The sequence below is a fragment of the Salmo salar genome, chromosome 14 (assembly GCF_965601325.2).
Source record: "Salmo salar chromosome 14, fSalSal1, whole genome shotgun sequence".
NCBI lineage: Eukaryota > Metazoa > Chordata > Actinopteri > Salmoniformes > Salmonidae > Salmo > Salmo salar.
This window is the reverse complement of record NC_138304.1, coordinates 73,348,427-73,364,210: the sequence shown is the minus strand read 5'-3', so window position 1 is coordinate 73,364,210 and position 15,784 is coordinate 73,348,427. Positions and strand designations below refer to the sequence as shown.

The 15,784-nt window shown below is 42.2% G+C and overlaps 1 protein-coding gene across 3 annotated transcripts in view; it reads left to right on the top strand.

Moving 5' to 3' along the window:
- The window catches only part of LOC106569916 (semaphorin-6D), a 128,774-nt gene that overhangs the window by 69,921 nt on the left and 43,069 nt on the right, over positions 1 to 15,784 (top strand). For all 3 annotated transcript variants that reach the window (XM_045694702.2, XM_014141649.3, XM_014141648.3), the window contains one exon: positions 7,476 to 7,602. The gene's annotated coding sequence lies outside the window, so the exon portion shown is untranslated. The remainder of the gene's footprint in view (positions 1 to 7,475; positions 7,603 to 15,784) is intronic.

Sequence of the window (15,784 nt, the reverse complement as noted above, 5' to 3'; positions counted from 1 at the left end):
GGGAGTTGAGTGGAAAGGAAAAGAGAGGAGGAAGGAAGCGGAGGTTCATTAAGTCAGAGAAGGAGTGGAGTCAATGAATCATGGCCTAACGAGGATGAGCCTCATTACGACCCAGTGTTGCTACGGGGACGGATTGAGAAAAGGGACTCTGTTAAGGCAGGCTGGGATACTCGTTAGAACTCATTTATCATTGGTCACGTAATCATGTCTGCTAGCGTTCAGGCCCAATCTCCTTGAGGAGCCATTTTTGTTCTTGAGGGACACATTGAGAGAAGTGTACCTGTGGTTTAAGTCCGATTGAAGAGCAGATGGGCTCAATGATGAATGAGAAAATGGGCACCTCGAACTAGGAACTCAAACTAGCGGGAAAAATAGGTGCTCATACACCCAGCCAGGTCACTTCTGAACATTGGACTAATCCAGAGTACATTTTCTGGAGCACTCATTCGTCTTTGCACTCACTTTAGTGGAAGTCTGTGGAAGTAGTGGAAGACTTAAAAAAAAAAAAAAATCTGATGGTATACACAGCATCGAGCACTATCATATCAAACTTGAAATGCGTTAATTAAATGGAGATGAACAAAGACACTGTCATTACACACGTTGCTATTACCTGGATAGTTGTCTTTTGTACTTACAGCTGATGAAAAATCTTGTATGGCTCAGTTTAGTCAGCTGGAGTGTGTCCAGGGTCTATGCAAAGAGATATTGTCTGTGTTGGGCTACGCCATCTCTTTGTGCTGATATGATTTGGCTTAAAAACCCAAGATCAGATGAACCCTCTCTGAACTCTCTGTAGTGACTTTGCAGCAAAGTATTAAACACGCACACACCTACACACACCTGTCACTGCATCAGCCAATCGTAAACCCATTCTAGGACTGCAGCCTCCTTTCTCAGAACTTTATTGTATGTAGATTGTCTTTGTCTTTGTATTTGCCCTCTTTCAGTTGAACTTTTCTTCAACTTCTCTGTCTCGTCTTATTTTTTCCTGTCTTTCTTGCTCCCCCCCCCCCCCCCTTTCCTCACATCTCTCTTTGAGTCAAGGGTTCTTAAACTGTTTCAGCCTGGGACCTAAATTAGAAATGCAGTGTTTTCCTGGGACGCAAGGAAAATATGCAACTATACGTAAATATCGGTACATTTCATTGTCCTTATGCCTAAAACAAATACAATCTAGTCAAAAACAAATAACAATGAAATTAAATATATATTCATGTTTATTTTCCCCATTAAAAACACTCTTACATATCTGTCTAGGTTGGAAATGTTGCTGATAAAATACAATACCTATTTTTTTATTATGAACTGGAATAAACTGATTGATTACATCACACAGATGAGTAACAGAACACACACAAACACAATCCTAATGAGAGGTGTGTGGCTGGTTGAAGTTTTCAACAAACATGTCTATTCTGGGCTCTGTTTTTGACAGTACAACACTGAGGTCATACTCAGCATTGACTGTTTCTGTACTTGTTTTTTTAAGTATGTCAGAGTTGAGAACCCTGACTTGCATAGGTACAGTGAGGGAAAAAAGTATTTGATCCCCTGCTGATTTTGTACGTTTGCCCACTGACAAAGAAATGATCAGTCTATAATTTTAATCGTAGGTTTATTTGAACAGTGAGAGACAGAATAACAACAAAAGAATCCAGAAAAACGCATGTCAAAAATGTTATAAATTGATTTGCATTTTAATGAGGGAAATAAGTATTTGACCCCTCTGCAAAACATGACTTAGTACTTGGTGCCAAAACCCTTGTTGGCAATCAGAGGTCAGACGTTTCTTGTAGTTGGCCACCAGGTTTGCACACATCTCAGGAGGGATTTTGTCCCACTCCTCTTTGCAGATCTTCTCCAAGTCATTAAGGTTTCGAGGCTGACGTTTGGCAACTCGAACCTTCAGCTCCGTCCACAGATTTTCTATGGGATTAAGGTCTGGAGACTGGCTAGGCCACCCCAGGACCTTAATGTGCTTCTTCTTGAGCCACTCCTTTGTTGCCTTGGCCGTGTGTTTTGGGTCATTGTCATGCTGGAATACCCATCCACGACCCATTTTCAATGCCCTGGCTGAGGGAAGGAGGTTCTCACCCAAGATTTGACGGTACATGGCCCCGCCCATCGTTCCTTTGATGCGGTGAAGTTGTCCTGTCCCCTTAGCAGAAAAACACCCCCAAAGCATAATGTTTGAGATGGTGTTCTTGAGGTCATAGGCAGCATTCCTCCTCCTCCAAACACGGCGAGTTGAGTTGATGCCAAAGAGCTCCATTTTGGTCTCATCTGACCACAACACTTTCACCCAGTTGTCCTCTGAATCATTCAGATGTTCATTGGCAAACTTCAGACGGGCATGTATATGTGCTTTCTTGAGCAGGGGGACCTTGCGGGCACTGCAGGATTTCAGTCCTTCACGGCGTAGTTTGTTACCAATTGTTTTCTTGGTGACTATGTGTAACCGATGTGAAATGGCTAGTTAGTTAGCGGTGGTGCGCGCTAATAGCGTTTCAATCAGTGACGTCACTCGCTCTGAGACTTGAAGTAGGGTTTCCCCTTGCATTGCAAGGGCCGCGGCTTTTGTGGCGCGATGGGTAACGATGCTTCGTGGGGTGTCAGTTGTTGATGTATGCAAGGGTCCCTGGTTCGAGCCCGGGTTGAGGCGAAGAGAGGGACGGAACCTACACTGTTACATATGGTCCCAGCTGCCTTGAGATCATTGACAAGATCCTCCTGTGGTGTTCTGGGCTGATTCCTCACCGTTCTCATGATCATTGCAACTCCACGAGGTGAGATCTTGCATGGAGCCCCAGGCCGAGGGAGATTGACAGTTCTTTTGTGTTTCTTCCATTTGCGAATAATCGCACCAACTGTTGTCACCTTCTCACCAAGCTGCTTGGCGATGGTCTTGTAGCCCATTCCAGCCTTGTGTAGGTCTACAATCTTGTCCCTGACATCCTTGGAGAGCTCTTTGGTCTTGGCCATGGTGGAGAGTTTGGAATCTGATTGATTGATTGCTTCTGTGGACAGGTGTCTTTTATACAGGTAACAAACTGAGATTAGGAGCACTCCCTTTAAGAGTGTGCTCCTAATCTCAGCTCGTTACATGTATAAAAGACACCTGGGAGCCAAAAATCTTTCTGATTGAGAGGGGGTCAAATACTTATTTCCCTCATTAAAATGCAAATCAATTTATAACATTTTTGACATGCGTTTTTCTGATTTTTTTTGGTAGTTATTCTGTCTCTCACTGTTCAAATAAACCTACCATTAAAATTATAGACTGATCATTTCTTTGTCAGTGGGCAAACGTACAAAATCAGCAGGGGATCGAATACCTTTTTCCCTCACTGTATGTGGTGCCAAACTGGATCAAAACATCTACTGCTTTCTCAGTCAGGCAGGAGACTGCTTCCTGCAGTAGATGAGCAACCCAGGACTGTGTGAGTGTTTGCCTCAAAAAGCATCTTGCTTCAATCAGTTGATTCCAGTTCAGAAAACAAATTAGTACTTGTATTTTAACAGCAACAGTTCCCACCTCGACTAGTTTTCAACAATCATTTTTATAGTGAGATGTACAGTAGGCCTGATCATTTTTTCATCTTCATCTGTACTGTTAATAAGGGTTGCACATCAGTAACTAGCTAGCTTGCTTTGGCTAACGTTAGCTATTAGCTGTGTACAAGGTCAGAGGATTGTTTGAAAAAGAAACTCACATCTACTACTATGAGAGTTAGTTAGTATTTCCTTATTTCTGCTTATCCATCACCTGTTATAAAATTACAACAATGCCTTGCTAGCTGACTTACTTTTCCACTGTCGAAGCACTGTTTCCTGAAGCATTCTGCCCTGTTCTGAAAGAACTCCCTGGGTTTACCATCATGCTGTGGATGTTTGATCAGGATGTGTCGTTTTATTAATTTCTTTGTTATGAGAGACACATTACTAACGTTAACCACTTCCCCACACAAAACACATTGTGGGTGCTCCTAGTTAATTCGCAAAGTTTGTATGAAAGAGAGAGAAACTCATCCCTGTGTTTGTGTTTCACGACAATTGAGCTCAGTCAGAACTTGTGGCTAGCATGAGTCCATTTGATGATGGCGGTGAGTGATGGCGAGTGGGAATGACAAGTCAGTGGCTGACAGCGCTACATCGTGTGTCGCGGAGTGATCTTCAAGGAAACTGCAGAAAAAAAATCAGGTGAATCGCAAAGTACACGGGCATTTCCCTCTCGCGCAGCTGCCAAACTGAGCAGAGACCGCTGCTAAACAGAGAGTGCAGATGCACTTGGCCAAATCAATTCCAGTAATTAATGAAATATTATACATTTACTCTGACACGTCGCAACCCACCATTTAACAGGTCCAAGTGGTTCGTGACCCCTACTTTAAGAAAGGCTGCTTTAAGTCCATTGCATAATTTTTTCATATTTCCATTTTCTTTACCTCTGCATCAACCCATTGCTGCCTGCTCTTATTCTCTACCTCTCTCCCGCTCTTCCTTTATTTATTGGTCTTTGGCTCAGCTCATGGAAAAATCCAGATAGATTCACTCTAGGCATGTTGGCCATGAGAGGTAGATGTCACAGGCACACCCTTTTACACAATCCCGCTCTCAGATTGGTGACCTATTGTAGAGGATTTTCTACTGCCTTGCCTAGAGTGAAACTGGGAATCAACAGGAAAAATCTCTCATTAGCCAAACGTTCCGTCTATGAGGACAGGCAGAATGTCTTTGGAATGGCTGGAGATATGACCAAGCAAGCTGCATTGATCTGTCTTAGCATGCCATTATTTTCTCCCAAAGTCAAACCACTCTCAATAAATCTCCAAAATACATCAGTGGAGTAATTCATTGGCCAAACACATTAAGCCATTGAAAGCCCAGCTCTGGACAACTGCCCGGCGACAGGCAAACAACCAATTCATCCAGTAATCAAACAACAAGACAGATACTGTAGACAACTTGTTTAAGCATGCATCAAACACTCAATTAAGTTTTGACATGATGTACTAAAAACCCATTGGCAGTGTAAAAATATCATAAAGAGAACGCCATTATCGTTGGACAAGCGATATAAACAAAGGCATTTCTGAAATGAAAGGGCACCAGAACGAAGAAACAGTGTGTACTTTGGGTGAAAGATTGATTGATAAAGAAATGGTAGATCAACAGAAAGGCAACAACTAGGCTTGTTGTGAAATATATATATATATATTTTTAAATGGTATTACAAATCCTGACTCAGAGGAAGTCGAGCTGACGGACCGATTGAGAATGGGAAAGGCAGCATGGGCAAAACGCCAAAACAATGGTAGGTCAAATCAGGATAAAACCTTACAAAACATTGTTTTGTTGGAGAAAGTACAAGATAAAAAGCCAGTGACAGGATAATACAACTGGACGCCGGATCATAACAATGGGGCCATTACAGGCCTGAGGGCTTAGAGCCTTTGGATTCGTCTCTTATTCGGCTTCCTATTGGCCAGGTGGTCTCTCTGGGTTGCCGTTGCTAGCAGGTTGCTACGGTAGCAGGTTTGCTCTGGACTCACCTCAGTGGTCATGTTTCCCTCTGGTAAAATTAGATTAGAGAGCCTCAGCCAGTCTCCTGTGGGTCTTCGTTGTGTGTTTAACTCTTGAGCTCACGCTCGTTAGTCAAGTTCAATTATAATTGGACCAAGACTTCCTTTAAAAAATCTGATTAGTAAAGGTTATTCAACAAAAAAGTTCCCTCCAGTAAAAAGTTAGTATGTCAAATCCAGGAAATAGGCTACTTTTAACATTGATTGTTTTTGTTTAAGAGGTTCATCTAATAGCTCAGTAAGCAATTATGTTATTCTAATGATAGTTCTTTACTTTATATTTTTTGGAATTAAAATAGTTCAATTTGCCGACAACCAGATTGTGGCATCATTTTATGATACAGATCTATTTACGTGGATGTCGTCAGTCAAACCTAATGCCACTGACCGCCATTCCCTACTAATAGTGGACCATGTTGAGGTCACCATTGAGGTTTTGACTGTCATCCACTCTTGGCTAGTGCTGTGCGATATGGCTAAAATATCATGTCACGGTATTTACCAAACAAATGACGGTATTTGGCCGTATTTTATGTTTTTAATTGTAGCTTTCTGAGTAGTGTGTGACCATACGGTAACAACACATACATTCTAAGTGATTTCAATGGATCTTTGTCCATTCTGATTTGTTTTATACTGTTCAATTCAACTTCAACCGAAAGTCATTTTCAGCATTTTCTGCACTCATTTGAGATCATTTCCACACTGCCACGTAGGGCTGCACAGTATTGGCAAACAATCTAGGCCATATTTTTAACCGAATGTTGCAATTTCAATTTGACTTGATATTTAGAGTAAAACACTTGGGTGAACTGTGGAATCATGGAAATATAACTATTATTTTAATTCTATAGTTAGAATATAATAGTGGGCACTTGAATACGGTGTTTGACATGACAACGAATGAAAATGCCAGGGAGGAGTTATTGTGTCAGGGTAGGAACCAATGTGTTAAGTGTTTCTTAGAGGACCCTAGAATCTTTGACTACATTGAATGTTTCCTCTTAGCTACTTCATGTAGCTTACATATTCATGCTTCATGTACAGTATTCCTCTTTGATTTTGAAAATGCTGTTGCACAAACAACATGCTGATTTATGTCTACACCATCACTGATATTATGAGTCTGTATAGCAAATTACGTTTGCGCTGACATTTATTAGCTAGCTAGCCAGTAGACTAGCGATTAGCATTAGCAGCTAACAAGATTTAGGCCCAACTTGCTAAGAAAAGACAAACCAGCTGTTTTCAGATGTAAGAAACACAAACTAACAGTGTAATTATAGAACGCTAGTGAATTTATATTAAGAAGCTTAGTGGAAACAGCATCGTTGTCATCAACATTGTTGCATGTGCTGCATTGACCATGCAGACTGGACGCAAGTGTCTCATGGTAGAGGAACAACAAATGCGCTCCTTGAGTGAAAGGGGGCGGGGCTAGGTCTGTGTTGAAAGCGGCATGGAGAGAGACAGAGCCGAGAGAGATGACTCAAGTAGCGAAGTAAAGTATAAAAATGTACATTAAACATGGTACATCACATTTAATAAAACAAACATTCAAATACCGTTATAGAAGGTAAAGTAAAAACCCAAACCGGTCCGTGCATCAATACTGGTATATCGTAAAATACAGTATACCACCCAGCCCTACTCTTGGCCTCCATTGCACCTCAAACAGATGGATTTGTTAATGTCTCCCGGTTATCTGTTTATCAGGATGTTTATATGCTACATTAGCAGGCCCTCTCACTCCCACTCTGTCTCCCTAACCACAATCGCAAACCCTGGATTGGACAGTCAGAGGGGTGAAGCGAAAACAAGATGGGGCCATTTTGTTGTGTGTTTATAAAAGTCGACGTTTCTGATTAAATGTTGTTCTTGTTATCACAGGACTTTGCTGAGGACCACTCTGCGGGGGTCCACCCCCACCTCCCTCTCTTCTTCCTGAACCATTTTGAACTTCGACGATACTGACTGATTGGACACTGCATCTGCCGGTCTCAGCAGATTCTAGACTGTGAGTATCAACTAGTTTCTCTCCTATTGCAGGACATGGTTAGATTTCACTTTGAGCACTTCTGTTCTCAGCCTAGCGATTTTGATTTCATAATGCACTTTATTCGATCAGAAAAGTCACAAAGCCAAAGTATTGTAATCCCTCTATAGCAATGTCGATCACAACCGTGATGTAGTTACTGGCAAAATATCTAAAGTGGTAGTACTTGTATAAGCTCTGGAGACATGGTTAGCTAAGTCCATTGTGTGTGGCCCTAACGATATTACTCTGATCTCTCTCAAAGGCACTAGGGCTGGGAATTGCCAAGGGACCTCACGATACGATATTATCACAATACTTAGGGGCCAATACGATATGTATTGCGATTCTCATGATTCTATATGTATTGCGATTTGATGTTCCAAACATATTGCTCACCATATGTCTGCTGCGGAGGGAAAAGAGAGCCATGAGAAAACAAGTTTTGATCAGCCATGGCAATAAAAGTGCTTAAAACAAATTGGCGCCCTATTTAAAAAGAAGATGGAGAACAATCTATGAAGGAAAAATATAGGAGTTTTGGTGCAACCAACTAGCGCACAAATAATATTGCGATTATTGTCAAAATGATACAATATATCGTAAAAAATAGTATCCTGACATGTAACTATAGATTTTTTTTCGCCCCCATCACTAGTTTGCACAGGCAAGGACGTGGCTGCCCAATGACACAGGCGCACAAAGCAGCACACTTCAATGTCAGCTCTACTACGCCATTGCCCTCAACCTTCGTTAAGTCCGTTTGAGTGACTAAACGGCCTTGGTTAGCTGACGGGCTGTGGAGAGGTTCTTTTTGCGGGCAGACGGGTCTCTTCGCGGCTCTTGTCCTCCTATCAGCCATGTTGGCAGAACCCTTTGTGTGGGTTTGAATGAGACTGTAGCACTTGTAGGTGTACCGAGGTCAGCTTTGTACAGGGAAGGTCGCTGAGAGTAAAGGTGAAAATAGACACGGTAACACTCAACAGAGGCATGGGTAGACCATTCAGCCCAGGTGTGGGGAAACCCTGTTAGTTTTGAGCCAGAGTGTTGACGAGTTGTCAGCCATTGTGCCACAGCAATTCATTTTAGTCAGTATTTGGATAGAATGTTGGCTCACCTGAATTTTCAGCTGTGCTGACGCTAAATCAGGCCACTGGAAAAGCACGTGAGATGATTCTCAAATGTAATTGCAGGGGTAGCCTTTCCTCACTAACAACCAGTTGAGTGGTTAACATAGGGTCAGTTTTAAATAGTGATGCACCGATATGGCATTTTTGGCCGATGCCGATATCTGATATTTTCCTTGCCATAAAACCCGATACCGATAACTGATATTTTACATTTTAGCGACCTTTTAAGCATTCTAGTACAGTTAAATAGTTAACACACACACACACACACACACACACACATGGACGCAGCGGTCTAAGGCACTGCATCTCAGTGCAAGAGGTGTCACTACAGTCCCTGGTTTGAATCCAGGCTGTACCACATCCAGCCGTGATTGGGAGTCCCATAGGGTGGCGCACAATTGGCCCAGCGTCGTCCGGGTTGTAAATAAGAATTTGTTCTTAACTGACTTGCCTAGTTAAATAAAGGTTACACACACACACACACACACACACACACACACACACCACACACACACACACACACACCACACTGACCAAAAAGTAATTTTGTTGGCATTTACGTTTGTCCCCATTACCAGTAAAACATAATCCACACCTATTTCTTTCACTTACTTGCTGTGCTGTTGCGTTGTTCAGTCATTTCATTCTCAACCAGGATTTCTATGGATCGCCGTTTGGGTCTTTGGATGTCAAAAAAGATACACGTCAAATAACACTATTTGTAACCTTCTGCATCACTTTCAAAGAGGTACTTTTATTTTGAAGGCAAACTGCAAATTCCACTATTGTGCCTAATCCTTATTGTGGCTAGCTTCACAACACATAACCCGGTCAGGTCGAGCCTCACTAGCCAGATGAAGCTAGCTGGCTGCTTATAACGTTAGCTTTGGGCAACAGGGTTAAGTAGCTGGCTAGCTATTTATTTTTCATGAACTGAAGTTCAATTTCAATAGGCGAACCTAGTTACCTAGTTAATACTTACTCACAAGGATTCCTAAATCATTGCTAAGAATAGTGAAAATGACTGCAATTTCTACTGGTCATTTGTTTTCAGGCTGGTTGTATTGGTGCTAGCTAGGTACCAAGCTAAAGCTAGCTAGCTACCCCAGAAGTTGCGGTCGAACAAATAATGCTTTACTACCAACGCGGTATTGTAAACACATTGTTCCTAGCTGGTGTTTTTTAGTTTGCAGACCTTTTTGTACAGCTTTGATACTGCTACTGATAGTAGTGGTGGCGCTTGGCTTGCACGTGCAAATTCAGAACACACAACATTCTATGATAGAAACGTGTCAAATTAAAAGCTTATTTAACGCGTCATAGTGTTATTGTCAAATAGTGTTATTTGACGTGTATCTTTTTTGACACGCAAAGACCCAAATGGTGTTCCATAGTGTGTTGTGAAACTAATAGCAGTGACGCTATTACTGTGTAACTCCAGTAGGGCAACATCTGAACAATAGCGCACTTGGTAACATTAGTGTGTACCGGTGCTCGACCAGTCGCGAAGGCCAACATTACCCACGACAGAGAACGGTTGATTGTCAAGGGCAATGAATTCCATTATCTTGGCGTTAATGGATTTTGCCTTTGAGTTGTCTCGCTGAAATGTTCTTACTCTTTCAAATGACTGCTCGACTTGTTGACTGCTCAACCCACACAGCAGACATTGTGGGCTAGGTTAGGAATGCTGTGCTGCATGTGTAGTGCAACATTTTACATGGCGTCATTACGTCATATAGGTATGTACGTCAGCTTTGATATCGGTTTTTCACATCAAGGTTAACCTGTTATGGCTAGGGGGTAGTATTGACACGGCCGGATAAAAAACGTACCCGATTTAATCTGGTTACTACTCCTGCCCAGTAACTAGAATATGCATATAATTATTGGCTTTGGATAGAAAAAACCCTAAAGTTTCTAAAACTGTTTGAATGGTGTCTGTGAGTATAACAGAACTCATATGGCAGGCAAAAACCTGAGAAGATTCTGAACAGGAAGTGGCCTGTCTGACAAGTTGTTGTTCATCTTGGCTCTTTTTATTGAAGACTGAGGATCTTTGCTGTAACGTGACACTTCCTACGGCTCCCATAGGCTCTCAGAGCCCGGGAAAAAGCTGAATGATATCGAGGCAGCCCCAGGCTGAAACACATTATCGCGTTTGGATAGTGGCTGGTCAGAGTACTCTGAGACTCAGACGAGGGCACGAGATGTTTTTATTTTCTCTCTCTTTGTATATATACACGCTTTCCAGGTCGGAATATTATCGCTTTTTTACGAGAAAAATTGCATAAAAATTGATTTTAAACAGTGGTTGACATGCTTCGAAGTACGGTAATGGAATATTTAGAATTTTTTTGTCACGAAATGCGCCATGCTCGTCACCCTTATTTACCCTTTCGGATAGTGTCTTGAACGCACGAACAAAACGCCGCTATTTGGATATAACAATGGATTATTTGGGACCAAACCAACATTTGTTATTGAAGTAGAAGTCCTGGGAGTGCATTCTGACGAAGAACAGCAAAGGTAATAACATTTTTCTTATAGTAAATCTGACTTTGGTGAGTGCTAAACTTGCTGGGTGTCTAAATAGCTAGCCCTGTGATGCCGGGCTATCTACTCAGAATATTGCAAAATGTGCTTTCACCGAAAAGCTATTTTAAAATCGGACATATCGAGTGCATAGAGGAGTTCTGTATCTATAATTCTTAAAATAATTTATGTTTTTTGTGAACGTTTATCGTGAGTAATTTAGTAAATTCACCGGCAGTGTTCGGTCGGAATGCTAGTCACATGCTAATGTAAAAAGCTGGTTTTTGATATAAATATGAACTTGATTGAACAAAACATGCATGTATTGTATAACATAATGTCCTAGGGTTGTCATCTGATGAAGATCATCAAAGGTTAGTGCTGCATTTAGCTGTGGTTTGGGTTTATGTGACATAATATGCTAGCTTGAAAAATGGGTGTCTGATTATTTCTGGCTGGGTACTCTGCTGACATAATCTAATGTTTTGCTTTCGTTGTAAAGCCTTTTTGAAATCGGACAGTGTGGTTAGATTAACGAGAGTCTTGTCTTTAAAATGGTGTAAAATAGTCATATGTTTGAAAAATTGAAGTTTTTGCATTTTTGAGGTATTTGAATATCGCGCCACGGGATTACACTGGCTGTTGAGTAGGTGGGACGCAAGCCCATAGAGGTTAAACAAGACATCAGGCCGATACCGATGTTGTCATTTTTATCTAATATCAGCCGATTCCGATGTGTTCACCAATATATCTGCATCCCTAGTTTTAAATCATTTGATAAATGGGGCATACCTTAAGCCGAAAGGGAGGACATTGAAATTATACTGACCCTGTTTAGAATGTCCACTTTGTACATTCTGAATATTGTGTTTGTTTGATTATGGGGTTTTCACCTATCCTTTACAAGGTTTTCAATCAGCTAAACCCTTGTCTTGTGACGAATGGATACTTTTGTAACTATGAACGTTTTCTTGCGCCACTGCCACAGACACAGTTGGCTACCGGACAATTTAAATACAGCAAGAAAACAAATTAAACGTGCATTATCTAGCTAGCTCATAATTAACAATATATTACAATATTGTAGAAGTATTAAATAACTAGCGTTAGCTCGTTAATTTGCAAAGAAGAACATGGCTAACGTTAACGTTGTTAGTTATGTTGGCTGTAATGTCATTACGCGTTAGCTAGCTAACTTACTGGTCGTACAGTTCCTCTACCACCTTCTCTCCTATCATGGACAACACCTTCTACTCCAGCTGGTTCACATGAATGGTTTCTCAGCTCCCTTCTTCTTAGCTGTCGACTTAATGTTGGACCACTGTTTTTTACGGCGGCGGCACTGTCCCTTGCCATACCCCGACGTCAAAGACAGACTCTCCCATCCTCTCTTTTTGGTCACTGCAGGGACCCCGCAGTTTTCGAGTGTCGCCAACAGCAATCTTTTTCCTAGCTGCTATTTCATCCACCATCACTTCAAGCTCTTGTTTGCTGAAGTTTTTATTGCGCTTTCCTTGGTTATCCATTTTTGTTTTTGAAATAGCTAGTCTGATGGCTATAATGTGTGAGAAAAAAAATCTTGAGACATAAAGCAGATTAATAAATGTAAATATCAACACTTTATTATAGTGGGCCAAATCCTATCATCTCTGTCAAAAAGGCTTACCAAAGAAGATATTTCCGAAGTTCCTAAGAAAACTATGAATTCCTAAGAACATTTTGAGGAATTGCACTTACTATCTTATGAACTTCTTATTTTTTTCCTTAAGAATGTTTTGTGTATCCGGCCCATGGTAAGCAGAGCTAACGCAAAATAGCAATGAGAAAAAGAGGAGGCTGAAAGAGAAAAAGAACGAGACTATACAATAGTATAGCGATAAAGGAGAAGAGAGCAGTCACGTTTCGGCTTCCGATGCATGTGGCAAGATGACATCTCTGGTGATAACAGGCACTTAGCTCTCACTCTCTAGCACCTGCAGCACTCCCATTATGCACTTCTACGTTGGCACAGAACAGCACTGGAGGTCAAAGTATCGATTCCCCAACAGCCGGCTGTCCAGGGAGAGAGTAACCACAGAAACCCAGCTCTGGGATGTCCTCACCACGGGCATGACACAACCTTTTTCTCAAAGTGCCGCAGAAGGGGGACTGAGGCTCTCAACCACACTAACACTCACACACACCACGCATACATACACACACAAATGCATACATCAACTTGCTCTGACACAAACACACACTGACACACACAAATCACTTGAAATCTTGCTAAAGTCTGACAGGGCTAGTTGTTAGGTGGCATGTCCACCAGGGAGCAGAGCCCAGAAAGAAAAGCACTTCTGTGATTCAAAACCCTCTTGCTCAGTAATCACTCCCATGTCTCACTGTTGCCTTCAGCTCCCTCCAATTATCGCTGCGTCAGCCGGTCCAGCCGAGTGTTAGGGACACTAAAGACTGGTCTATTTTTAGAACAAATGGGGCCACAGCTTCTGTCCCTATCTGCTCACGCTGAAAAACTGTGAAAGGAGACTGATGAATGCGGAAAGTTATAGGAAAATGGAGCAATCTATGGGCTCACACAAACACACACTTGCTATACACAAAGAGATACACACACACTTTCTGACAAACAGTAAGGCTCAGAGACGTGCACTTTCAGGAAGGTTGCAGAATCGGTTGGGTATCGGTCGTTTCAAGAGAATGAGGATGGTCAATCCTTTCTACCTATCTATGATAGCTCTACTATCATAGACAGTGTTTATGGACTCGTGGTTAGAGGCTTGGCTGAGTACAGAAAGACAATGTCATCCTTTGTTGACAGAGTTAATATGCCCTAGATGAGACTGGTACAGTAGCTGGCTGCTCTGAGGAGGATCAATGTGTTTGGAACTGTCCTGGGATCAGAAGCCAGGGTTGTGTAACATAACATTGTATGACATGCGTGGTGTTAAAGGCGGTTCTGAGTACAGAGGCATCAAACGAAGTGGACCAAAGCAGCAGGCTGTAGGTCAAAATGAGAGGGGAGAAAGCAAAGTGACATGGGGAGAAGAGAGAAAAACAACAGAAGTACAGCCAAAAAGACTGGCGATTTGAGTTCAAGAGACATTGAGGAATGATCTGAATTTGAAAGAAAGATGATTGAAGAGAGAGAAGCAGAAGAAATAGCATTGAGAGAGAGGGGGGAGGTAGAAAAATGTCAGAGAAGCCGAAAGTGGAATAAGGGACCCTCCAGTCCTGCTTTTCATCTCTCCCTGATGAGTGAGGGGTTATTTTTAAAACCCTTCATCTGTCTAATCATTCCTCTGAGTTCTGGCGTTCATCTTTCACCTCTTGTCTTTAGCAACCATCACTCATTGTTCGGCATCCTTGTTTTCATTGAGTTTCTCTCTTTTTCAAACAGTTTACTAACAGTCTCTTACCTTCCCCTTTTAAGTTTTCTCTCTGACAAGCGAAGAGGGGAATGACTGATGTGATGCAAAAAGAGGTCCCCCTTTTATTTCCAAAATGGAATTATTTCTCTCTTCCCCAAACAAAGTTCATAAAATAATCATGAAATTATAAATCTGAATCATAATGACTTGATCGTTTCTTGGGCCCTGCTCTCGCTCTCTGTTCTTACATTGGCATGGAAGACACTTTAGAGTGTCTTTAGGGCGCCAAGGACATGGACGTCAATTAAGGAATCCCCCTGCATCTCTCTGATTCAGAGTGGTTGGGTTAAATGCGGAAGACACATTTCGGTTGAATGCATTCAGTTGTGTAACTGACTAGGTATCCCCTTTCCCTTCTAACTTGGCCATCTTGAGGGCAACTGGCTTCAAACATTTAATTAATATAATGTCAAAACCCCCCTCGCCTCCTTCCCCCAGGCAACGTTGGCTCTTTCTCTCCGCTAGCTATTTGTCTGATGCAGCCCTCCCTTGTCCCCAAAGTGGTTCTGCTTGGCGACTTGAGTCGCTTGTGGAAATTCCACAGATGGCAGCCAAGAGAGACGAGAAGGGCAGAAATAGAGTTCAGGAGGGGCAACGGAATGTGACGCTAAGACCATAAAGTGTGTTTCCAAGAGGCCTGATAACAGAGGGGCTAATGTTACCACGCCACCTCCCCTCTCACTGTACCCTATTGCCCAATAGGCTACGCCCTTGGTGCCGAAGAAATATGAATGGGAGTCAATGACTGATATGAATAACATTGTGTTGGACACAGGTGGACACGCGCACACACACACATACACATACGCATGCACACAGACACACATACGCATGCACTCAGAAACACACACACAGCCAATGGATCCCCCACCCTTCATGAGCGATGCCTCTGCAGCTCTCAACTGCACACAGAGTAATGAGAACTTCAGGTCTGTGGAGCCCAGTGCATTTATCACATGCTCACACTTAATGGTCCCTCTGCCAAGGCTTAGCGCCACGCCTGCTAGCCGCCCGCTACAAACAGGACTGTTTATCTCCGCCGTCTCTCTGCAGCTGTGTGTGTGT